This window comes from Pristiophorus japonicus, chromosome 25 (assembly GCF_044704955.1).
Source record: "Pristiophorus japonicus isolate sPriJap1 chromosome 25, sPriJap1.hap1, whole genome shotgun sequence".
Lineage (NCBI taxonomy): Eukaryota > Metazoa > Chordata > Chondrichthyes > Pristiophoridae > Pristiophorus > Pristiophorus japonicus.
In genome coordinates this window covers 12,453,534-12,480,585 of record NC_092001.1, presented here as the reverse complement: position 1 = coordinate 12,480,585, position 27,052 = coordinate 12,453,534, and positions in this window count along the sequence as shown.

The window sequence follows — 27,052 nt, the reverse complement described above, 5'->3', positions numbered from 1 at the left end:
GTTTCTGGTTTCTAGGTCAGACTGTGGTCAGTTGGTCAGTTTCATGTTGTCTCGGTCAGACTGTGGTCAGTTGGTCAGTTCCAGGTTTCTGGGTCAGACTGTGGACATTTGGTCAGTTTCTGGTTTCTCGGTCAGATTGTGTTTAGTTAGTATTTTTCTGGTTTACAAGTCAGACTGTGGTCAGTTCGTCAGTTTATGTTTTCTAGGTAAGACTTTGGTCAGTTGGTCAGTTTCGGGTCGTCTAGGTCAGACTGTGTTCAGTTAGTCAATTTCTGGTTTCTAGGTCAGACCGTGGTCAGTTAGTCGGTTTCTGATTCCTAGGTCAGTCTGCGGTCACTTGGTCAGTATCTGGTTTCTAGGTCAGTCTGTGGTCAGTTGTTCAGTTTCTGGTTCCTAATTCAGTCTGTGGTCAGTTGGTCAGTTTGTGGTTTCTCGTTCAGACTATGGTTAGTTGGTCACTTCCTGGTTTCTAGGTCAGACTGTGGTCAGCTTGTCAGTATCTGGTTTCGAGGTCAGACTGTAGTCAGTTACTGGATGCTGCGACAAAATGTGGCCTGTTGGTCAGTTTGTGGTTGCAAGGTCAGACTGTGGTCAGTTATTCAGTTTCTGATTCCTCGGTCAGTCTGTGGTCACTTGGTCAGTTTCTGGTTTCTTGGTCAGTCTGTGGTCAGTTGTCCAGTTTCTGGTTTCTAGGTCAGACTGTCGTCAGTTACTGGTTGCTGCGACAGAATGTGGCCTGTTGGTCAGTTTGTGGTTGCTAGGTCAGACTGAGGTCAGTTGGTCCGTTTCTATTTTCTAGGCCAGATTGTGGACAGTGGGTCAGTTTCTCGTTTCCAGTTAAGAATATGGTCAGTTGGTCAGTTTCGGGTTTCTAGGTCAGATTGTTGTCAGTTGGTCAGATTCATGTTGCCTCGGTCAGCCTGTGTTCAGTTGATCAGTTTCTGGTTTCTAGCTCAGACTGTGGTCAGTTGGTCTGTTTCTGGTTTCTAGGTCAGACTGCGATCGGTTGGTCAGTTTCTGTTTTGTCAGTCAGGCTGTGGTCATTTGGCCAGTTTTTGGTTTCTAGGTCAGACTGTGTTCAGTTGGTCAGTTTCTGGTTTCGAGGTCAGACTGTGGTTAGTTGGTCAGTTGCTGGTTTCTACATCAGACTGTGGTCAGTTGGACAGTTTCTGTTATTAGGTCAGACTGAGGTCAGAAGGTCAGTTTCTGGTTGCTAGATCAGACGGTGGTCAGTTGGTCATTTTCTGGTTTCTAGGTCAGACTCTGGTCAGTTGGTCAGTTGGTCAGTTTCTGTTTTCTCGGTCAGACTGTGTTCAGTTGGTCAGTTTCTGATTTAGAGGTCAGACTGTGTTAAGTTGGTCTGTTTCTGGTTTCTAGGCCAGTCTGTGGTCAGTCGGTCAGTTTCTGTTTTCTCGGTCAGACTATGGTCTGTTGGTCAGTTTCTGGTTTCTAGGTCAGACTGTGGTCAGTTGGTCAGCTTAGGATTGTCTCGGTCACATTGTGGTCAGTTCGACAGTTTCTGGATTCGAGATCAGACTGTGGTCAGTTGGGCATTTTCTGGTTTCTGGTCAGACTGTGGTCAGTTGGTCAGTTTCATGTTGCCTCGGTCAGACTGTTGTCAGTTGGTAAGTTGCTGGTTGCTAGGTCAGACTGTGCTCAGTTTGTATGTTTCTGATTCCTCGGTCAGACTGTGCTCAGTTGCTCAGTTTCAGGTTTCGAGGTCAGACTGTGGGCAGTTGGTCAGTTGCTGGTTCTAGGTCAGACTATGGACAGTTGGTCAGTTGCTGGTTGTTAGATCAGTCTGTGTTCAGTTTGTTACATTTTGGTTGCAAGGTCATCCTATGGTCAATTGGTCAGTTGCTGGTTACTTGATCAGACTGTGGTCAGTTCCGTCAGTTTCTGGTTTCTACGTCAGACTGTGGTCAGTTGGACAGTTTCTGGTATTAGGTCAGACTGAGTTCAGATGGACAGTTTCTGGTTTCGAGGTAAGAATGTGGTCAGTTGGTCAGTTTCGGGATTTAAGGTCGGACTGTGGTCAGTTGGTCAGTTTCTGGTTTCTAGGTCAGACTGTGGTCAGTTGGTCAGTTTCCGGTTTCGATTAATGTATGTGATCAGTTGGACAGTTTGTGGTTTCGAGGTCAGACTGTGGTCAGTTGGTCAGTTTCGGGTTTCTCGGTCAGATTTTCGTCAGTTGGTCAGTTGCTGGTTTCTACATCAGACTGTGGTCAGTTGATCAGATACTGGTTGCTAGGTCAGAATGTGGCCTGTTTGATAATTTGTGGTTGCTAGGTCAGGATGTGGTCATTTGGCCAGGTTTTGGTTTCGAGTTCAGATTGTGGTCAGTTGCTCAGTTTCTGGTTTCGAGGTCAGACTGTGGTTAGTTGGTCAGTTGCTGGTTTCTACATCAGACTGTGGTCAGTTGGACAGTTTCTGTTATTAGGTCAGACTGAGGTCAGAAGGTCAGTTTCTGGTTTCTAGGTCAGAATGTGGTCAGTTGGTCAGTTTCTGGTTTCTAGTTCAGACTATGGTTAGTTGATCAGTGTCTTGTTTCTAGGTCAGACTGTGGTCAGTTGGTCAGCTTCGGATTGTCTCGGTCAGATTGTGGTCAGTTCGACAGTTTCTGGATTCGAGATCAGACTGTGGTCAGTTGGTCAGTTTCTGGTTTCTGGTCAGACTGTGGTCAGTTGGTCAGTTTCATGTTGCGTCGGTCAGACTGTTGTCAGTTGGTAAGTTGCTGGTTGCTATGTCAGACTGTGCTCAGTTTGTATGTTTCTTATTCCTCGGTCAGACTGTGCTCAGTTGCTCAGTTTCTGGTTTCGAGGTCAGACTGTGGGCAGTTGGTCAGTTGCTGGTTCTAGGTCAGACTCTGGACAGTTGGTCAGTTGCTGGTTGCTAGATCAGTCTGTGTTCTCTTTGTTACATTTTGGTTGCAAGGTCATCCTATGGTCAATTGGTCAGTTGCTGGTTACTTGATCAGACTGTGGTCAGTTCCGTCTGTTTCTGGTTTCGACGTCAGATTGTGGTCAGTTGGACAGTATCTGGTATTAGGTCAGACTGAGTTCAGATGGTTAGTTTCTGGTTTCGAGGTCAGAATGTGGTCAGTTGGTCAGTTTCGGGATTCTAGATCGGATGTGGTCAGTTGGTCAATTTCTGGTTTCTAGGTCAGACTGTGGTCAGTTGGTCAGTTTGAGGTTTCGATTAAAGTATGTGATCAGTTGGACAGTTTCTGGTTTCGAGGTCAGACTGTGACAGTTGGTCAGTTTCGGGCTTCTCGGTCAGATTTTGGTCAGTTGGTCAGTTGCTGGTTTCTACATCAGACTGTGGTCAGTTGGTCAGACACTGGTTGCTAGGTCAGAATGTGGCCTGTTTGATAATTTGTGGTTGCTAGGTCAGGATGTGGTCATTTGGCCAGGTTTTGGTTTCGAGTTCAGATTGTGGTCAGTTGCTCAGTTTCTGGTTTCGAGGTCAGACTGTGGTTAGTTGGTCAGTTGCTGGTTTCTACGTCAGACTGTGGTCAGTTGGACAGTTTCTGTTATTAGGTCAGACTGAGGTCAGAAGGTCAGTTTCTGGTTTCTAGGTCAAAATGTGGTCAGTTGGTCAGTTTTTGGTTTCTAGATCGGACTGTGGTCAGTTGGTCCTTTACTGGTTTCTAGTTCAGTCTGTGTTAGTTGGTCAGTTTCTGGTTTCTAGGTCAGACTGTGGTCAGTTGGTCAGTTTCATGTTGTCTCGGTCAGACTTTGGTCAGTTGGTCAGTTCCAGGTTTCTGGGTCAGTCTGTGGACATTTGGTCAGTTTCTGGTTTCGCGGTCAGATTGTGGTTAGTTAGTCTTTGTTTGGTTTATAAGTCAGACTGGGTCAGTTGGTCAGTTTCTGGTTACTAGTTCAGATTGTGGTCAGTTCGTCTGTTTCTGTTTTCTAGGTAAGACTTTGGTCAGTTGGTCAGTTTCGGGTTTCTAGTTCAGTCTGTGGTCAGTTGTTCCGTTTCTAGTACCTAATTCAGTCTGTGGTCAGTTAGTCAGTTTCTGGTTTCTCGTTCAGACTGTGGTTAGTTGGTCACTTCCTGGTTTCTAGGTCAGACTGAGGTCAGCTTGTCAGTATCTGGTTTCTAGGTCAGACTGTAGTCAGTTACTGGTTGTTGTGACAGAATGTGGCCTGTTGGTCAGTTTGTGGTTGCTAGGTCAGACTGTGGTCAGTTGGTCAGTTTCTGGTTTCTAGGTCAGACTGTGATCAGTTAGTCATTTTCTGATTCCTAGGTCAGTCTGTGGTTACTTGGCCAGTTTCTGGTTTCTAGGTCAATCTGTGGTCAGTTGTTCAGTTTCTGATTTCTAGGTCAGACTGCAGTCAGTTACTGGTTGCTGCCACAGAATGTGGCCTGTTGGTCAGTTTGTGGTTGCTAGGTCAGATTGTGTTCAGTTGGTCAGTTTCTGATTTCTACGTCAGACTGAGGTCAGTTGGTCCGTTTCTATTTTCTAGGCCAGATTGTGGACAGTTGGTCAGTTTCTGGTTTCCAGTTAAGAATATTGTCAGTTGGTCAGTTTCGGGTTTCTAGGTCAGAGTGTGGTCAGTTGGTCAGTTGCTGGCTTCTACATCAGACTGTGGTCTGTTGGTCAGATACTAGTTGCTAGTTCAGAATGTGGCCTGTTTGACAGTTTATGCTTGCTAGGTCATACTGTGGTCATTTGGTCAGTTTTTGTTTTCAAGGTCAGATTGATGTCAGTTGGTCAGTTTCTGGTTTCTCGGTTAGACTGCGGTCAGTTGGTCAGTTTCTGGTTTCTAGATCAGACTGTAGTCAGTTGATCAGTTTCTGGTTTTTGGTCAGACTGTGGTCAGTTGGTCAGTTTCATGTTGCCTCAGTCAGCCTGTGTTCAGTTGATCAGTTTCTGGTTCCTAGGTCAGACTGTGGGCAGATGGTCCATTTCTGGTTTCTAGGTCAGACTGTGGTCAGTTGGTCAGTTTCTGGTTTCGAGTTTAGTATGTGGTCAGTTGTACAGTTTCTGGTTTCGAGTTCAGATGTGGTCAGTTGGTCAGTTGCTGGTTTCTACGTCAGCCTGTGGTCAGTTGGTCTGATACTGATTGCGAGGTAAGAATGTGGCCTGTTTGACAGTTTGTGGTTGCTAGGTCAGAATTTGGTCATTTGGTCAGTTTTTGGTTTCGATGTCAGATTGTGGTCAGTTGCTCAGTTTCTGGTTTCTAGGCCAGACTGTGGTCATTAGGTCAGTTTCATGTTGTCTCGGTCAGACTGTGGACATTTTGTCAGTTTCTGGTTTCTCGGTCAGATTGTGCTTAATTAGTCTTTTTCTGGTTTCTAGATCAGACTGTTGTAAGTTGGTCAGTTTCTGGTTCCTAGTTCAGACTGTGATCAGTTTGTCAGTTTCTGATTTCTCAGTTAGACTGTGGTCAGTTGGTCAGTTTCGGTTTCGAGGTCAGACTGTGGTCAGTTGGACAGTTTCTATTTTCTAAGTCAGACTTTGGTCAGTTGGTCAGTTTCGGGTTGTCTAGGTCAGACTGTGGTCAGTTGGTCAGTTCCTGGTTTCTGGGTCAGAATGTGGTCAGCTGTTCCGTTTCCGGTTTCGATTAAATTATGTGATCAGTTGGACAGTTTCTGGTTTCTAGATCAGACTGTGGTCAGTTGGTCAGTTTCATGTTGTCTCGGTCAGACTGTGGTCAGTTGGTCAGTTCCAGGTTTCTGGGTCAGACTGTGGACATTTGGTCAGTTCTGGTTTCTCGGTCAGATTGTGAATAGTTCGTCTTTTTCTGGTTATAAGTCAGACTGGGTCAGTTGGTCAGTTTCTGGTTCCTAGTTCAGACTGTGGTCAGTTCGTCAGTTTCTGTTTTCTAGGTAAGACTTTGGTAAGTTGGTCAGTTTCGGGTTGTCTAGGTCAGACTGTGTTCAAATAGTCAATTTCTGGTTTCTAGGTCAGACTCTGGTCAGTTAGTCAGTTTCTGATTCCTAGGTCAGTCTGTGGTCAGTTGTTCAGTTTCTGGTTCCTAATTCAGTCTGTGGTCAGTTGGTCAGTTTCTGGTTTCTCGTTCAGACTGTGGTTAGTTGGTCACTTCCTGGTTTCTAGGTCAGAATGAGGTCAGCTTGTCAGTATCTGGTTTCTAGGTCAGACTGTAGTCAGTTACTGGTTGCTGTGACAGAATGTGGCCTGTTGGTCAGTTTGTGGTTGCTAGGTCAGACTGTGGTGAGTTGGTCAGTTTCTGGTTTCTAGGTCAGACTGTGATCAGTTAGTCAGTTTCTGATTCCTATGTCAGTCTGTGCTCACTTGGTCAGCTTCTGGTTTCGAGGTCAGACTGTGGTCAGTTGTTCAGTTTCTGATTTCTAGGTCAGACTGTAGTCAGTTACTGGTTGCTGCGGCAGAATGTGGCATGTTGGTCAGTTTGTGGTTGCTAGGTCAGACTGTGTTCAGTTGGTCAGTTTCTGGTTCCCAGTTCAGACTGTGGTCAGTTCATCAGTTTCTGCTTTCTAGGTAAGACTTTGGTCAGTTGGTCAGTTTCGGGTTGTCTAGGTCAGACTGTGTTCAGTTAGTCAATTTCTGGTTTCTTGGTCAGACTGTGGTCAGTTAGTCAGTTTCTGATGCCTAGGTCAGTCTGCGGTCACTTGGTCAGTTTCTGGTTTCTAGGTCTGTCTCTTCAGTTGTTCAGTTTCTGGTTTCTCGTTCAGACTGTGGTTAGTTGGTCACTTCCTGGTTTCTAGGTCATACTGAGGTCAGCTTGTCAGTATCTGGTTTCTAGGTCAGACTGTAGTCAGTTACTGGTTGCTGCGACAGAATGTGGCCTGTTGGTCAGTTTGTGGTTACTAGCTCAGACTGTGTTCAGTTGGTGAAATTCTGGTTTCCAGGTCAGACTGTGGTCAGTTAGTCAGTTTCCTATTCCTAGGTCAGTCTGTGGTCACTTGGTCAGTTTCTGGTTTCTAGGTCAGTCTGTGGTCAGTTGTTCATTTTCTGGTTTCTAGGTCAGACTGTAATCAGTTACTGGTTGCTGCGACAGAATGTGGTCTGTTGGTCAGTTTGTGGTTGCTAGGTCAGACTGTGTTCAGTTGGTCAGTTTCTGGTTTCTAGGTCAGACTGAGGTCAGTTGGTCCGTTTCTATTTTCTAGGCCAGATTGTGGACAGTTGGTCAGTTTCTGGTTTCTCAGTTAGACTGTGGTCAGTTGGTCTGTTTCGGTTTCTAGGTCAGACTGTGGTCAGTTGGTCAGTTTCTATTTTCTAGGTCAGACTTTGGTCAGTTGGTCAGTTTCGGGTTGTCTTGGTCAGACTGTGCTCAGTTGGTCAATTTCTGGTTTCTAGGTCAGACTTTGGTTAGTTGGTCCGATTCTGGTTTCTAGGTGAGACTCTGGTCAGTTGGACAGTTTCTGGTTTTTAGGTCAGACTGTGGTCAGTTGGGCAGTTTCTGGTTTCTTGCTCAGAATGTGGTCAGTTGGTCAGTCACTGGTTGCTAGGTAATACTTTGGTCAGTTGGTTAGTTGCTGGTTTCTAGGTCAGACTGTGGTCAGTTGGTCAGTTTCTGGTTCGTAGTTCAGACTGTGATCAGTTTGTCAGTTTCTGGTTTCTCAGTTAGACTGCGGTCAGTTCGTCTGTTTCGGTTTCTAGGTCAGAACTGTTTTCAGTTGGTCAGTTTCTGTTTTCTAGTTCAGACTTTGGTCAGTTGGTCAGTTTCGGGTTGTCTAGGTCAGACTGTGGTCAGTTGGTCAGTTCCTGGTTTCTGGGTCAGACTGTGATCAGTTGGTCAGTCACTGGTTGCTCGGTAATACTTTGGTCAGTTGGTTAATTACTGGTTTCCAGGTCAGACTGTGGTCACTTCGTCAGTTTCTGGTTTCTTGGTCAGTCTGTGGTCAGTTGTTCAGTTTCTGGTTCCTAATTCAGACTGTGGTCTGTTGGTCAGTTTCTGGTTCCTCGCTCAGAATGTGGTCAGTTGGACAGTTTCTGGATTTTAGGTCAGACTGTTGTCAGTTGGGCAGTTTCTGGTTTCTTGGTCAGATTGTGGTCAATTGGTCAGTTTTTTGTATCTAGTTCAGACTGTGGTCAGTTGGACTGTTACTGTTTGCTGGGACAGAATGTGGCCTGTTGGTCAGTTTGTGGTTGCTAGGTAAGACTGTGATCAGTTGGTCAGTTTCTGGTTCCTATATCAGCTGAGGTCTGTTGGTCAGTTTCTGGTTTCTTGGTCATAATGTGGTCAATTGGTCAGTTTCTGGTTTTTAGGTGAGACTGCGGTCAGTTGGTCAGTTTCTGGTTTTTAGGTCAGAGTGTGGTCAGTTGGTCAGTTTCGGGTTTCTAGGTCAGACTGTGATCAGTTTGTCAATTTCTGGTTTCTCAGTTAGACTGTGGTCAGTTCGTCTGTTTCGGTTTCTCGGTCAGACTGTGGTCAGTTGGTCAGTTTCTGTTTTTTTTCGGTCAGACTTTGGTCAGTTGGTCAGTTTCGGGTTGTCTAGGTCAGAATGTGGTCAGTTGGTCAGTTCCTGATTTCTGGGTCAGACTGTGATCAGTTGGTCAGTCACTGGTTGGTAGGTAATACTTTGGTCAGTTGGTTAGTTGCTGGTTTCTAGGTCAGACTGTGGTCACTTCGTCAGTTTCTGGTTTCTAGGTCAGTCTGTGGTCAGCTGTTCAGTTTCTGTTTCCTAATTCAGACTGTGGTCAGTTGCTCCGTTTCTGGTTTCTCGTTCAGACTGAGGTTAATTGGTCAGTTTCTGGTTTATAGTTCAGACTGTGGTCAGTTGGTCAATTTCTGGTTTCTAGTTCAGACTGTGGTCAGTTACTGGCAGCTGCGACAGAATGTGGCTTGTTGGTCAGATTGTGGTTGCGAGGTCAGACTGAGGTCAGTTGGTCAGTTTCTGGTTTCTCGGTCAGACTGTGGTTAGTTGGTCAGTTTCTGCTTTCTTGGTGAGACTCTGGTCAGTTGGACAGTTTCTGGTTTTTAGGTCAGACTGTGGTCAGTTGGGCAGTTTCTGGTTTCTTGCTCCGAATGTGGTCAGTTCGTCAGTCACTGGTTGCTAGCTAATACTTTGGTCAGTTGGTTAGTTACTGGTTTCTAGGTCAGACTGTGGTCAGTTGGTCAGTTTCTGGTTTCTAGATCAGACTGTGGTCAGTTGGTCAGTTTCTGGTTTCTAGGTCAGACTGTGGTCAGTTGGTCAGTTTCTGGTTTCGAGTTTAGTATGTGGTCAGTTGGACAGTTTCTGGTTTCGAGGTCAGACTGTGGTCAGTTGGTCAGTGTCGGGTTTCTAGGTCAGATTGTGGTCAGTTGGTCAGTTGCTGGTTTCTAGGTCAGACTGTGGTCAGTTGGTCAGATACTGATTGCTAGGTAAGAATGTGGCCTGTTTGACAGTTTCATATTGTCTCGGTCAGACTGTGGTCAGTTGGTTAGTTCCAGGTTTCTTGGTCAGACTGTGGACACATTGTCAGTTTCTGGTTTCTCGGTCAGATTGTGATTAATTGGTCTTTTTCTGGTTTCTCGGTCAGACTGTGGTCAGTTGGTCAGTTTCTGGTTCCTAGTTCAGACTGTGATCAGTTTGTCAGTTTCTTGTTTCTCAGTTAGACTGTGGTCAGTTCGTCTGTTTCGGATTCTAGGTCAGACTGTGGTCAGTTGGTCAGTATCTGTTTTCTAGTTCAGACTTTGGTCAGTTGGTCAGTTTCGGGTGGTCTAGGTCAGACTGTGATCAGTTGGTCAGTTCCTGGTTTCTGGGTCAGACTGTGATCAGTTGGTCAGTCACTGGTTGCTAGGTAATACTTTGGTCAGTTGGTTAGTTACTGGTTTCCAGGTCAGACTGTGGTCACTTCGTCAGTTTCTGGTTTCTTGCTCAGTCTGTGGTCAGTTGTTCAGTTTCTGGTTCCTCATTCAGACTGTGGTCAGTTGCTCCGTTTCTGGTTTCTCGTTCAGACTGAGGTTAGTTGGTCAGTTTCTGGTTTATAGTTCAGACTGTGGTCAGTTGGTCAGTTTCTGGTTTCTAGGTCTGACTGTGGTCAGTTACTGGCTGCTGCGACAGAATGTGGCTTGTTGGTCAGTTTGTGGTTGCTAGGTCAGACTGAGGTCAGTTGGTCAGTTTTATGTTGTCTTGGTCAGACTGTGGTCAGTTGATCAGTTTCTGGTTTCTCGGTCAGACTGTGGTTAGTTGGTCAGTTTCTGGTTTCTAGGTGAGACGCTGGTCAGTTGGACAGTTTCTGGTTTTTAGGTCAGACTGTGGTCAGTTGGGCAGTTTCTGGTTTCTTGCTCAGAATGTGGTCAATTGGTCAGTTTTTGATTTCTAGGTCAGACTGTGGTCAGTTGGTCATTTACTGTTTGCTGGGACAGAATGTGGCCTGTTGGTCAGTTTGTGGTTGCTAGGTAAGCCTGTGGTCAGTTGGTCAGTTTCTGGTTCCTATGTCAGTCTGAGGTCTATTGGTCAGTTTCTGGTTTCTTGGTCATAATGGGGTCAATTGGTCAGTTTCTGGTTTCTAGGTCAGACTGCGATCAGTTGGTGAGTTTCTGGTTTCTAGGTCAGATTGTGGTCAGTTGGTCAGTTACTGTTTGCTGGGACAGAATGTGGCCTGGTGGTCAGTTTGTGGTTTTTAGGTCAGACTGTAGTCAGTTAGTCAGTTTCTGGTTTCTAGGTAAGACTGTGGTCAGTTGTTCAGTTTCTGGTTTCTAGGTCAAACTATAAAGTAGTAATCTCGGGATTGCTGCCAGTGCCACGTGCGAGTCAGAGTAGAAATCGCAGGATAGCGCAGATGAATACATGGCTTGAGCAGTGGTGCAGCAGGGTGGGATTCAAATTCCTGGGACATTGGAACCGGTTCTGGGGGAAGTGGGACCAGTACATTCCGGACCGTCTGCACCTGGGCAGGACCGGAACCAATGTCCTAGGGGGAGTGTTTGCTCATGCTGTTGGGGAGGATTTAAACTAATATGGCAGGGGGATGGGAACCAATGCAGGGAGACAGAGGGAAACAAAAAGGAGACAAAAGCAAAAGGAGATGAGGAAACGTGGAGGGCAGAGAAACGCAAGGCAAAGAACAAAAAGGACCACTGTGCAGCAAAATTCTAAAAGGACAAATGATGTTAAAAATCAAGCGTGAAGGCTTTGTGACTTAATGCAAGGAGTATCCGTAATAAGGTGGATGAATTAACTGTGCAAATAGATGTTAACAAATATGATGTGATTGGGATTATGGAGACGTGGCTCCAGGGTGATCAGGGCTGGGAACTCAACATCCAGGGGTATTCAGCACTCAGGAAGGATAGAATAAAATAAAAAGGAGGTGGGGTAGCATCGCTGGTTAAAGAGGAGATTAATGCAATAGTTAGGAAGGACATCAGCTTGGATGATGTGGAATCTATATGGGTAGAGCTGCAGAACACCAAAGAGCAAAACAACCTTATTGGGAGTTGTATACAGACCTCCAAACAGTAGTAGTGATGTTGGCGAGGGTATCAAACAGGAAATTAGGGTGCATGCAATAAGGGTGCAGCAGTTATAATTGGTGACTTTAATTTGCACATAGATTGGGCTAACCAAACTGGAAGCAATACGGTGGAGGGGGATTTCCTGGAGTGCATAAGGGATGGTTTTCTCGACCAATATGTCGAGGAACCAACTAGGGGGGAGGCCATTTTAGACTGGGTGTTGTGTAATGAAATATGATTAATTAGCAATCTCGTTTTGCGAGGCCTCTTGGGGAAGAGTGATCATAATATGGTGGAATTCTGCATTAGGATGGAAAATTAAACAATTAATTCAGAGACCATGGTCCAGAACTTAAAGAAGGGTAACTTTGAAGGTATGAAGCGTGAATTGGCTAGGTAGATTGGCGAATGATACTTAAGGGGTTGACTGTGGATGGGCAATGGCAGACATTTAGAGACCGCATGGATGAACTACAACAATTGTCCATTCCTGTCTGGCGTAAAAATAAAAAAGGTAAGGTGACTCAACCGTGGCTATCAAGGGAAATCAGTGATAGTATTAAAGCCAATGAAGTGGCATACAAATTGGCCAGAAATAGCAGCGAACCCGGAGACTGGGAGAAATTTAGAACTCAGCAGAGGAGTACAAAGGATTTGATTAGGGCAGGGAAAATGGAGTATGAGGGGAAGTTTGCAGGGAACAATAAGACGGATTGCAAAAGTTTCTATCGATATGTAAAGAGAAAACGGTTAGTAAAGACAAATGGAGGTCCCCTGCAGTCAGAATCAGGGGAAGTCATACCGTGGAACAAAGAAATGGCAGACCAATTGAACAACGACTTTGGTTCGGTATTCACTAAGGAGGACCCTAACAACCTTCCAAATATGAAAGGTGTCAGAGGGTCTAGTAAGGAGGAGGAACTGAGGGAAATGCTTATTATTAAGGGAAATTTTCTGGGGAAATTGATGCGATGGAAGGCCGATAAATCCCCAGGGACTGATGGACTGCATCCCAGAGTGCTTAAGGAGGAGGCCTTGGAAATAGCGGATGCATTGACAGTCATTTTCCAACATTCCATTGACTCTGGATCGGTTCCTTTCAAGTGGAGGGTAGCCAATGTAACCCCACTTTTTAAAAAATGAGGGCGAGAGAAAACAGGGAATTATAGACCAGTCAGCCTGACCTCGGTAGTGGGTAAGATGATGGAATCAATTATTAAGGATATCATAGCAGCTCATTTGCAAAGAGGTGAGATGATAGGTCCAAGTCAGCATGGATTTGTGAAAGGGAAATCATGCTTGACAAATCTTCTGGAATTGTTTGAGGATGTTTCCAGTAGAGTAGACAAGGGAGAACCAGTTGATGTGGTATATTTGGATTTTCAGAAGGCTTTCGACAAGGTCCCAAACAAGGGATTAATGTGCAAAGTTAAAGCACATGGTATTGGGGATAGTGTGCTGACATGGATTGAGAACTGGTTGTCAGACAGGAAGCAAAGAGGAGGAGTAAATGGATACTTTTCAGAATGGCAGGCAGTGACTAGTGGGTTATCGCAAGGTTCTGTGCTGGTGCCCCTGCTGCTCGCACTGTACATTAATGATTTAGACGAGTGGATTAAATGCAGTATCTCCAAATTTGCGGATGACACTAAATTGGGTGGCAGTGTGAGCTGTGAGGAGGATGGTATGAGGCTGCAGAGTGACTTGGATAGGTTCGGTGAGGGGGCAAATGCATGGCAGATGAAGTATAATGTGGATAATGTAAGGTTATCCATTTTGGTGGCAAAAACAGAGAGACAGACTATTATTTGAATGGTGACAGATTAGGAAAAGGGGAGGTGCAACGAGACCTGGGTTTCATGGTACATCAGTCATTGAAGGTTGGCATGCAGGTACAGCATGCGGTTAAGAAAGCAAATGGCATGTTTGCCTTCATAGCGAGGAGATTTGAGTACAGGGGCATGGAGGTGTTGCTACAGTTGTACAGGGCCTCGGTGAGGCCACACCTGGAATATTGTGTACAGTTTTGGTCACCTAACCTGAGGAAGGACATTCTTGCTTTTGAGGGAGTTTAGCGAAGGCTCACCAGACTGATTCCCAGGATGGCGGGACTGACCTATAAAGAAAGAATGGATCAACTGGGCTTGTATTCACTGGAGTTCAGAAGAATGAGAAACGTTTAAAATTCTGATGGGTTTAGACAGGTTAGATGCAGGAAGAAATTCCCAATGTTGGGGAAGTCCAGAACCAGGGGTCACAGTCTGAGGATAATGGGTAAGCCATTTAGGATCGAGATGAGGAGAAACTTCTTCACTAAGAGAGTGATGAACCTGTGGAATTCTCTACCACAGAAGGTTGTTGAGGCCAATTCACTAAATATATTCAAAAAGTTTTTAGATGTAATCCTTACTACTAGGGGGATCAAGGGGTCTGGCGAGAAAGCAGGAATTGGGTACTGAAGTTGCATGTTCAGCCATGAACTCATTGAATGGCGGGGCAGGCTAGAAGGGCCGATTGGCCTACTCCTGCACCTATTTTCTATGTTTCTATGTTTCTATGTCCCTGAGGGAGTGGGACTGAGAAGCACCAGTCAGTATACAGATATCTCTCTTAGGGAGAGGGATTGAGAGACCCCAGTGATTGTTCAGATATCTCCCTGAGAGGGAGCAACTGAGAGATACCACTCAGTGTACAGATATCTTCCTGAGGGAGAGGGACTGAGAGAAATCTTACACTGTATAGATGTCTCCCTGAGGGAGAGGGACTGAGAGACACCAGTCAGTGTACAGATATTACCCTGAAAGGGAGGGACTGAGAGACACCAGTCAGTGAACAGATTTCTCCGTGAGAGGGAGGGACTGAGAGACATCAGTCAGTTATCAGATATCTCCCTGAGAGAGTGGGACTGAGAGAGACCAGTCAGTGTACAGATATGTCCCTGAAAGAGAGGGACTGCGAGACACAAGTCAGTGTGCAGATATCTCCGTGAGAGGGAGGGACTGAGAGACACCAGTCAATTATCAGATATCTCCCTGAGAGAGTGGGACAGAAAATCACCAGTCAGTGCACAGATATATCCCTGAGAGGGAGGGACAGAGAGGCGCCAGTCAGTGTACAGATATCTGCCTTAGGGAGAGGGACTGAGAGACCGCAGTCATGTACAGATATCACCCTGAGAGGGAGGGAGAGAGAGAGACCAGTCAGTGTAGAGTTATGTCGCTGGGGGAGAGGGACTGAGATATACCAGTCAGTGTACAGATATGTCCCTGAGAAAGAGGGACGGAGAGAAACCAGTCAGTATACAGATATCTCTCTCAGGGAGAGGGATTGAGAGACGCCAGTGAGTGGACAGATATCTCCCTGAGAGGGAGCAACTGAGAGATGCCACTCAGTGTACAGATGTCTCCCTGAGGGAGAGGGACTGAGGGAAACCAGACAGTGTATAGATGTCTCCCTGAGGGAGAGGACTCAGAGACACCAGTCAGTTTACAGATATTACCCTGAGAGGGAGGGACTGAGAGACACGAGTCAATGAACATATATCTCCGTGAGAGGGAGGGACTGAGAGACACCAGTCAGTTATCAGATATCTCCCTGAGAGGGAGGGACTGAGAGACATCAGTCAGTTATCAGATATCTCCATGAGAGAGTGGGACTGAGAGACACCAGTCAGTGTACAGATATCTCCCTGAGAGAGGAGGACTGAGAGATACCAGTCAGTGTACAGATATCAACATGAGAGGGAGGGACTGAGAGACAACAGTCAGTGTACAGATATCTCCGTGAGAGGGAGGGAATGAGAGACACCATTCAGTTATCAGATATCTCCCTGAGAGACAGAGAGACTGAGAGACATCATTTAGAGGACATATATTTCCGTGTGGGAGAGGGACAGAGCGACACCAGTAGTGTACAGATATCTCCCGGAGGGAGAGTGGGCTGAGAGACACCAATCAGTCAACAGATATCTCCTTGAGAGGGAGGGACTGAGCGCCGCCAGTCAGTGTACAGATATATGCCTGAGAGAGAGAGTGACTGAGAGACACCATTCAGTGTACAGATAATTCCCTGGGGGAGAGGGACGGAGTGACCAGTCAGTTTACAGATATCTCCCTGAGAGACAGAGAGACTGAGAGACATCAGTCAGAGGACAGATATTTCCCTGAGGGAGAGGGACTGAGCGTAACCAGTCAGTGTACAAATATCTCACTTAGAGGGAGGGACTGAGAGACGCCAGTCAGTGTACAGATATCAACCTGAGAGTAGGGAATGAGAGAAACCAGTCAGTGTATCGATATCTCCCTCAGGGAGAGGGACTAAGAGACACCAGTCAGTGAACAGATAACTCCCTGAGAGGGAGGGACTGAGAGACACCAGTCAGTGAACAGATATCTCCCTGAGAGGGAGGGTCTGAGAGACACCAGTCAGTGTACAGATAACAGCCTGAGGGAAGGGGATTGAGAGACACCAGTCAGTGTTCAGATATGTAGCTGGGGGAGAGGGACTGAGATATATCAGTCAGTGTACAGACATGTCCCTGAGAGGCAGGGGCTGAGAGAAACCAATCAGTGTATAGATATCTCCCTGAGAGGGAGGGACTGGGAGACGCCAGTCATTGTACCGATAACTGTCTGAGCGACGGGGACTGAGAGATTCCAGTCAGTGTACAGATATCACCCTGAGGGAGAGGGACTGAGAGACACCAGTAAGTGCACAGATATCTCCCTGAGCGATACTGGACGAGAGTCACCAGTCAGTGTACAGATATCAACCAGAGAGGGAGGGACTGAGAGAAACAAGTCAGTGAACAGATATTTCTCTGGAGGAGAGGAATGAGTGACCTGTCAGTGTACACATATCTCCCTGAGTGACAGATAGACTGAGAGACATTAGGCAGAGGACAGATATCTCCCTGAGAGGGAGGGACTGAGAGACGCCAGTTAGTGTACCGATAACTGTCTGAGCGACGGCGATTAAGAGATGCCAGTCAGTGTACAGATATCTGCCTGCGGGAGAGGGACTGAGACACACCATTCAGTGTGCAGATATCTGCCTGAGGGAGAAAAATTGAGAGACACCAGTCAGTGTACAAATATCACTCTGAGATGGAGGGTCTGAGAGAAACCAGTCGGCGTAGATATATCGCCCTGAGGGAGAGGGACTAAGAGACACCAATGAGTTTACAGATATCTCCCTGAGAGACAGAGAGACTGAGATACATCAGTCAGAGGACATATATTTCCCTGTGGGAGAGGGACTGAGCGACACCATTCAGTGTACAACTATCTCCCGGAGGGAGAGTGGGCTGAGAGACACCAAGAAGTCAATAGATAACTCCTTGAGAGGGAGTGACTGAGGGTCGCCATTCAGTGTACAGATATATGCCTTAGAAAGAGTGACTGAGAGACATGATTCAGTGTACAGATATTTCCCTTGGGGAGAGGGACTGAGTGACCAGTCAGAGGACAAATAACTCCCTGAGAGGGAGGGACTGAGAGACACCAGTCAGTGAACAGATATCTCCCTGAGAGGGAGGGTCTGAGAGACACCAGTCAGTGTACAGATAACTGCCTGAGGGAAGGGGATTGAGAGACACCAGTCAGTGTTCAGATATGTAGCTGGGGGAGAGGGACTGAGATATATCAGTCAGTGTACAGACATGTCCCTGAGAGGCAGGGGCTGAGAGAAACCATTCAGTGTATAGATATCTCACTGAGAGGGAGGGACTGAGAGACGCCAGTCATTGTACCGATAACTGTCTGAGCGACGGGGACTGAGAGATTCCAGTCAGTGTACAGATATCACCCTGAGGGAGAGGGACTGAGAGACACCAGTAAGTGCACAGATATCTCCCTGAGCGATACTGGACGAGAGTCACCAGTCAGTGTACAGATATCAACCAGAGAGGGAGGGACTGAGAGAAACCAGTCAGTGAACAGATATTTCTCTGGAGGAGAGGAATGAGTGACCTGTCAGTGTACACATATCTCCCTGAGTGACAGATAGACTGAGAGACCTCAGTCAGAGGACAGATATCTCCCTGAGAGGGAGGGACTGAGAGACGCCAGTCAGTGTACCGATAACTGTCTGAGCGACGGGGACTAAGAGATGCAAGTCAGTGTACAGATATATGCCAGATGGAGAGGGACTGAGAGACACCAGTCAGTTTACAGATATCAACCTGAGAGTGAGGGAATGAGAGAAACCAGTCAGTGTATAGATATCTCCCTCAGGGAGAGGGACTGAGAGACACCAGTCAGTGAACAGATATCTCCCTGAGAGGGAGGGACTGAGAGACACCAGTCAGTGTGCAGATATCTCACTCAGAGGGAGGGACTGAGAGACGCCCGACAGTGTACAGATATATGCCTGATGGAGAGGGACTGAGAAACACCAGTCAGTGTACAGATATCAACATGTGAGGGAGGGACTGAGAGAAACCAATCAGTGTACAGATATCTCCCTGAAAGAGAGGGACTGCGAGACACCAGTCAGTGTACAGATATCTCCGTGAGAGGGAGGGAATGAGAGACACAATTCAGTTATCAGATATCTCTCTGAGAGAGTGGGACAGAGAGACGCAAGTCAGTGTACAGATATCTGCCTGAGGGAGAGGTACTGAGAGACAGCAGTCAGTGTACAGATATCACCCTGAGAGGGAGGGAGAGAGAGAGAACAATCAGTGTACAGTTATGTCGCTGGGGGAGAGGGACTGAGATATACCAGTCAGTGTACAGATATGTCCCTTCGAGAGAGGGACTGAGAGGAACCAGTCAGTGTACAGATATCTCCCTGAGGGAGAGTGGACTGAGAGACACCAGTCAGTGAACAGATATCTCCCTGAGAGGGAGGGACTGAGAGACGCCAGTCAGTGTACAGATATCTGCCTCAGGAAAGGGACTGAGAGACACCAGTCAGTGTACAGTTATCAACATGAGAGGGAGGGACTGAGAGAAACCAGTCAGTGTACAGATATTTCCCTGTTGGAGAGAAATGAGTGACCAGTCAGTGTACACATATCTCCCTGAGAGACAGAGAGACTGACAGACATCAGTCAGAGGTCAGATATCTCCCTGAGGCAGTGGGACTGAGCGACACCAGTCAGTGTACAGATATCTGCCTGTGGGAGAGGGACTGAGAAACACCAGTCAGTGTACAGATATCTGCCTGAGTGAGAGGGACTGAGAGAAACCTGTCAGTGCATAGTTATCTCCCTGAGGGAGAAGGACTAAGAGACACCAGTGAGTTTACAGATATCTCCCTGAGAGACAGAGAGACTGAGAGACATCATTCAGAGGACATATATTTCCCTGTGGGAGAGGGACAGAGCGACACCAGTCAGTGTGCAGATATCTCCCGGAGGGAGAGTGGGCTGAGAGACACCAATCAGTCAACAGATATCTCCTTGAGAAGGAGGGACTGAGCGCCGCCAGTCAGTGTACAGATATATGCCTGAGAGAGAGAGTGACAGAGAGACACCATTCAGTGTACAGATATTTCCCTGGGTAGAGGGACTGAGTGACCAGTCAGTTTACAGATATCTCTCTGAGAGACAGAGAGACTGAGAGACATCAGTCAGAGAACAGATATCTCCCTGAGGGAGAGGGACTGAGCGACACCAGTCAGTGTACTAATATCTCACTTAGAGGGAGGGACTGATAGACGCCAGTCAGTGTACAGATATCTGCCTCAGGAAAGGGACTGAGAGACACCAGTCAGTGTACAGTTATCAACATGAGAGGGAGGGACTGAGAGAAACCAGTCAGTGTACAGATATTTCCCTGGTGGAGAGAAATGAGTGACCAGTCAGTGTACACATATCTCCCTGAGAGACAGAGAGACTGACAGACATCAGTCAGAGGTCAGATATCTCCCTGAGGCAGTGGGACTGAGCGACACCAGTCAGTGTACAGATATCTGCCTGTGGGAGAGGGACTGAGAAACACCAGTCAGTGTACAGATATCTGCCTGAGTGAGAGGGACTGAGAGAAACCTGTCAGTGCATAGTTATCTCCCTGAGGGAGAAGGACTAAGAGACACCAGTGAGTTTACAGATATCTCCCTGAGAGACAGAGAGACTGAGAGACATCATTCAGAGGACATATATTTCCCTGTGGGAGAGGGACAGAGCGACACCAGTCAGTGTGCAGATATCTCCCGGAGGGAGAGTGGGCTGAGAGACACCAATCAGTCAACAGATATCTCCTTGAGAGGGAGGGACTGAGCGCCGCCAGTCAGTGTACAGATATATGCCTGAGAGAGAGAGTGACAGAGAGACACCATTCAGTGTACAGATATTTCCCTGGGTAGAGGGACTGAGTGACCAGTCAGTTTACAGATATCTCCCTGAGAGACAGAGAGACTGAGAGACATCAGTCAGAGAACACATATCTCCCTGAGGGAGAGGGACTGAGCGACACCAGTCAGTGTACTAATATCTCACTTAGAGGGAGGGACTGATAGACGCCAGTCAGTGTACAGATATATGCCTGATGGAGAGGGACTAAGAGACACCAGTCAGTTTACAGATAACTCCCTGAGAGGGAGGGACTGAGAGACACCAGTCACTGTACAGATAACTGCCTGAGGGAAGGGGATTTAGAGACACCAGTCAGTGGTCAGATATGTAGCTGGGGGAGAGGGACTGAGATATATCAGTCAGTGTACAGATATCTCCCTGAGAGGGAGGAACTGAGAGACGCCAGTCAGTGTACCGATATCACCCTGAGGGAGAGGGACTTAGAGACACCAGTAAGTGCACAGATAACTCCCTGAACGATACTGGACGAGAGACACCCGTCAGTGTACTGATATCAACCTGAGAGGGAGGGACAGAGAGAAACCAGTCAGTGTACAGATATTTCCCTGGGGGAGAGGAATGAGTGACCTCTCTGTGTACACATATTCTCCATGAGTGACAGATAGACTGAGAGACATCAGTCAGAGGTCAGATATCTCCCTGTGGGAGAGGGACTGAGCGACACCAGTCAGTGAACAGATATCTGCCTGAGGGAGAAAAACTGAGAGACACCACTCAGTGTACAGATATCACCCTGAGAGGAAAAGACTGAGAGACACCAGTAAGTGCACAGATACCTCCATGAGCGATACTGGACGAGCGTCACCAGTCAGTGTACAGATATCAACCTGAGAGGGAGGGACTGAGAGACACCATTCAGTGTACAGATAGCTGCCTGAGGGAAGAGGATTGAGAGACACCAGTCAGTGTTCAGATATGTAGCTGGGGGAGATGGACTGAGATATATCAGTCAGTGTACAGATAAATCCCTGAGAGGGAGGGGCTGAGAGAAACCAATCAGTGTATAGATATCTCCCTGAGAGTGAGGGACTGAGTAAGCCTGTCAGTGTACAGATATTTCCCTGGGGGAGTGGAATGAGTGACCTGTCAGTGTACACATATCTCCATGAGTGACAGATTGACTGAGAGACTTCAATTAGAGGACAGATATCTCCCTGAGGGAGAGGGACTGAGCGACACCTGTCAGTGAACAGATATCTCCCTGAGAGGGAGGCACTAAGAGATGCCAGTCAGTGTACAGATATCTGCCTGCGGGAGAGGGACTGAGACACACCAGTCAGTGTACAGATATCTGCCTGAGGGAGAAAAACTGAGAGACACCAGTCAGTGTACAGATATCACCCTGAGGGAGAGGGACTGAGAGACACCAGTAAGTGCACAGATATCTCACTGAGCGATACTGGACGAGAGTCACCAGTCAGTGTGCAGATATCACTCTGAGAGGGAGGGACTGAGAAAACCAGGCGGCGTAGAGATATCTCCGTGAGGGAGAGGGACTAAGAGACACCAGTAAGTTTACAGATATCTCCCTGAGAGACAGAGAGACTGAGAGACATTAGTCAGAGGACATATATTTCCCTGAGCGAGAGGGACTGAGTGACACCAGTCAGTGTACATATATCTCCCTGAGAGGGAGGGACTGAGAGACGCCAGTCAGTGTACAGATATCTGCCTGCGGGAGAGGGACTGAGACACACCAGTCAGTGCCCAGATATCTGCCTGCGGGAGAGAGACTGAGACACACCAGTCGGTGCACAGATATCTGCTTGAGGGAGAGGGACTGAGAGACACCAGTCAGTATACAGATATCACCTTGAGAGAGAGGGATGCGAGAAACCAGTCAGTGTATAGATATCTCCCTCAGGGAGAGGGACTAAGTGACACCAGTCAGTGAACAGATATCTCCCTGAGAGGGCGGGACTGAGAGATGCCAGTCAGTGTGCAGATAACTGCCTGAGCGACGGGGAAAGAGAGACTCCAGTCAGTGTACAGGTAACTGCCTGCGGGAGGGTGACAGAGAGAGACACCAGTCAGTATTCAGATATGTCGCTGAGTGAGAGGGACTGAGATATACCAGTCAGTGTACAGATATGTCCCTGAGACGGAGGGGCTGAGAGAAACCAATCAGTGTATAGATATCTCCGTGAGGGAGAGGGACTGAGATACACCAGTAAGTGCACAGATATCACCCTGAGAGACAGGGAGACTGAGAAACATCAGTCAGGGGACATATATATATATCTCCCTGTGGGGGAGGGACTGACCGACAGCAGTCTGTGTACAGATATCTCCCTGATCGATTCTGGACCGAGAGGCACCAGTCAGTGTACAGATATGACCCTTGAGGGAGGGACTGAGAGACACCAGTCAGTGTACAGATATGTCGCTGGGGGAGAGGGACTGAAATATACCAGTCAGTGTACAGATACGTCCCTGAGAGAGAGTGACTGAGAGACACCATTATGTGTACAGATAATTCCCTGGGGGAGAGGGACTGAGAGAGCAGTCAGTTTACAGATATCTCCCTGAGAGACAGAGAGACTGAGGGACATCAGTCAGAGGACAGATAATTTCCTGATGGAGAGGGACTGAGAGACACCAGTCAGTGAACAGATATCTCCCTGAGAGGGAGGGTCTGAGAGACAACAGTCAGTGTACAGATAACTGCCTGAGGGAAGGGGATTGAGAGACACCAGTCAGTGTTCAGATATGTAGCTGGGGGAGAGGGACTGAGATATATCAGTCAGTGTACAGACATGTCCCTGGGAGGCAGGGGCTGAGAGAAACCATTCAGTGTATAGATATCTCACTGAGAGGGAGGGACTGAGAGACGCCAGTCATTGTACCGATAACTGTCTGAGCGACGGGGACTGAGAGATTCCAGTCAGTGTACAGATATCACCCTGAGGGAGAGGGACTGAGAGACACCAGTAAGTGCACAGATATCTCCCTGAGCGATACTGGACGAGAGTCACCAGTCAGTGTACAGATATCAACCAGAGAGGGAGGGACTGAGAGAAACCAGTCAGTGAACAGATATTTCTCTGGAGGAGAGGAATGAGTGACCTGTCAGTGTACACATATCTCCCTGAGTGACAGATAGACTGAGAGACCTCAGTCAGAGGACAGATATCTCCCTGAGAGGGAGGGACTGAGAGACGCCAGTCAGTGTACCGATAACTGTCTGAGCGACGGGGACTAAGAGATGCAAGTCAGTGTACAGATATATGCCAGATGGAGAGGGACTGAGAGACACCAGTCAGTTTACAGATATCAACCTGAGAGTGAGGGAATGAGAGAAACCAGTCAGTGTATAGATATCTCCCTCAGGGAGAGGGACTGAGAGACACCAGTCAGTGAACAGATATCTCCCTGAGAGGGAGGGACTGAGAGACACCAGTCAGTGTGCAGATATCTCACTCAGAGGGAGGGACTGAGAGACGCCCGACAGTGTACAGATATATGCCTGATGGAGAGGGACTGAGAAACACCAGTCAGTGTACAGATATCAACATGTGAGGGAGGGACTGAGAGAAACCAGTCAGTGTACAGATATCTCCCTGAAAGAGAGGGACTGCGAGACACCAGTCAGTGTACAGATATCTCCGTGAGAGGGAGGGAATGAGAGACACAATTCAGTTATCAGATATCTCTCTGAGAGAGTGGGACAGAGAGACGCAAGTCAGTGTACAGATATCTGGCTGAGGGAGAGGTACTGAGAGACAGCAGTCAGTGTACAGATATCACCCTGAGAGGGAGGGAGAGAGAGAGAACAATCAGTGTACAGTTATGTCGCTGGGGGAGAGGGACTGAGATATACCAGTCAGTGTACAGATATGTCCCTTCGAGAGAGGGACTGAGAGGAACCAGTCAGTGTACAGATATCTCCCTGAGGGAGAGTGGACTGAGAGACACCAGTCAGTGAACAGATATCTCCCTGAGATGGAGGGACTGAGAGACGCCAGTCAGTGTACAGATATCTGCCTCAGGAAAGGACTGAGAGACACCAGTCAGTGTACAGTTATCAACATGAGAGGGAGGGACTGAGAGAAACCAGTCAGTGTACAGATATTTCCCTGGTGGAGAGAAATGAGTGACCAGTCAGTGTACACATATCTCCCTGAGAGACAGAGAGACTGACAGACATCAGTCAGAGGTCAGATATGTCCCTGAGGCAGTGGGACTGAGCGACACCAGTCAGTGTACAGATATCTGCCTGTGGGAGAGGGACTGAGAAACACCAGTCAGTGTACAGATATCTGCCTGAGTGAGAGGGACTGAGAGAAACCTGTCAGTGCACAGTTATCTCCCTGAGGGAGAAGGACTAAGAGACACCAGTGAGTTTACAGATATCTCCCTGAGAGACAGAGAGACTGAGAGACATCATTCAGAGGACATATATTTCCCTGTGGGAGAGGGACAGAGCGACACCAGTCAGTGTGCAGATATCTCCCGGAGGGAGAGTGGGCTTAGAGACACCAATCAGTCAACAGATATCTCCTTGAGAAGGAGGGACTGAGCGCCGCCAGTCAGTGTACAGATATATGCCTGAGAGAGAGAGTGACAGAGAGACACCATTCAGTGTACAGATATTTCCCTGGGTAGAGGGACTGAGTGACCAGTCAGTTTACAGATATCTCCCTGAGAGACAGAGAGACTGAGAGACATCAGTCAGAGAACAGATATCTCCCTGAGGGAGAGGGACTGAGCGACACCAGTCAGTGTACTAATATCTCACTTAGAGGGAGGGAATGATAGACGCCAGTCAGTGTACAGATATCTGCCTCAGGAAAGGGACTGAGAGACTCCAGTCAGTGTACAGTTATCAACATGAGAGGGAGGGACTGAGAGAAACCAGTCAGTGTACAGATATTTCCCTGGTGGAGAGAAATGAGTGACCAGTCAGTGTACACATATCTCCCTGAGAGACAGAGAGACTGACAGACATCAGTCAGAGGTCAGATATCTCCCTGAGGCAGTGGGACTGAGCGACACCAGTCAGTGTACAGATATCTGCCTGTGGGAGAGGGACTGAGAAACACCAGTCAGTGTACAGATATCTGCCTGAGTGAGAGGGACTGAGAGAAACCTGTCAGTGCATAGTTATCTCCCTGAGGGAGAAGGACTAAGAGACACCAGTGAGTTTACAGATATCTCCCTGAGAGACAGAGAGACTGAGAGACATCATTCAGAGGACATATATTTCCCTGTGGGAGAGGGACAGAGCGACACCAGTCAGTGTGCAGATATCTCCCAGAGGGAGAGTGGGCTGAGAGACACCAATCAGTCAACAGATATCTCCTTGAGAGGGAGGGACTGAGCGCCGCCAGTCAGTGTACAGATATATGCCTGAGAGAGAGAGTGACAGAGAGACACCATTCAGTGTACAGATATTTCCCTGGGTAGAGGGACTGAGTGACCAGTCAGTTTACAGATATCTCCCTGAGAGACAGAGAGACTGAGAGACATCAGTCAGAGAACAGATATCTCCCTGAGGGAGAGGGACTGAGCGACACCAGTCAGTGTACTAATATCTCACTTAGAGGGAGGGACTGATAGACGCCAGTCAGTGTACAGATATATGCCTGATGGAGAGGGACTAAGAGACACCAGTCAGTTTACAGATATCAACCTGAGAGTGAGGGAATGAGAGAAACCAGTCAGTGTATAGATATCTCCCTCAGGGAGAGGGACTGAGAGACACCAGTCAGTGAACAGATAACTCCCTGAGAGGGAGGGACTGAGAGACACCAGTCACTGTACAGATAACTGCCTGAGGGAAGGGGATTGAGAGACACCAGTCAGTGGTCAGATATGTAGCTGGGGGAGAGGGACTGAGATATATCAGTCAGTGTACAGATATCTCCCTGAGAGGGAGGAACTGAGAGACGCCAGTCAGTGTACCGATATCACCCTGAGGGAGAGGGACTGAGAGACACCAGTAAGTGCACAGATAACTCCCTGAGCGATACTGGACGAGAGACACCCGTCAGTGTACTGATATCAACCTGAGAGGGAGGGACTGAGAGAAACCAGTCAGTGTACAGATATTTCCCTGGGGGAGAGGAATGAGTGACCTCTCTGTGTACACATATCTCCATGAGTGACAGATAGACTGAGAGACATCAGTCAGAGGTCAGATATCTCCCTGTGGGAGAGGGACTGAGCGACACCAGTCAGTGAACAGATATCTCCCTGAGAGAGAGGGACTAAGAGATGCCAGTCAGTGTACAGATATCTGCCTGCGGAAGAGGGACTGAGACACACCAGTCAGTGTACAGATATCAGCCTGAGGGAGAAAAACTGAGAGACACCACTCAGTGTACAGATATCACCCTGAGAGGAAAAGACTGAGAGACACCAGTAAGTGCACAGATACCTCCATGAGCGATACTGGACGAGCGTCACCAGTCAGTGTACAGATATCAACCTGAGAGGGAGGGACTGAGAGACACCATTCAGTGTACAGATAGCTGCCTGAGGGAAGAGGATTGAGAGACACCAGTCAGTGTTCAGATATGTAGCTGGGGGAGATGGACTGAGATATATCAGTCAGTGTACAGATAAATCCCTGAGAGGGAGGGGCTGAGAGAAACCAATCAGTGTATAGATATCTCCCTGAGAGTGAGGGACTGAGTAAGCCTGTCAGTGTACAGATATTTCCCTGGGGGAGTGGAATGAGTGACCTGTCAGTGTACACATATCACCATGAGTGACAGATTGACTGAGAGACTTCAATTAGAGGACAGATATCTCCCTGAGGGAGAGGGACTGAGCGACACCTGTCAGTGAACAGATATCTCCCTGAGAGGGAGGCACTAAGAGATGCCAGTCAGTGTACAGATATCTGCCTGCGGGAGAGGGACTGAGACACACCAGTCAGTGTACAGATATCTGCCTGAGGGAGAAAAACTGAGAGACACCAGTCAGTGTACAGATATCACCCTGAGGGAGAGGGACTGAGAGACACCAGTAAGTGCACAGATATCTCACTGAGCGATACTGGACGAGAGTCACCAGTCAGTGTGCAGATATCACTCTGAGAGGGAGGGACTGAGAGAAACCAGTCGGCGTAGAGATATCTCCGTGAGGGAGAGGGACTAAGAGACACCAGTAAGTTTACAGATATCTCCCTGAGAGACAGAGAGACTGAGAGACATTAGTCAGAGGGCATATATTTCCCTGAGCGAGAGGGACTGAGTGACACCAGTCAGTGTACATATATCTCCCTGAGAGGGAGGGACTGAGAGACGCCAGTCAGTGTACAGATATCTGCCTGCGGGAGAGGGACTGAGACACACCAGTCAGTGCCCAGATATCTGCCTGCGGGAGAGAGACTGAGACACACCAGTCGGTG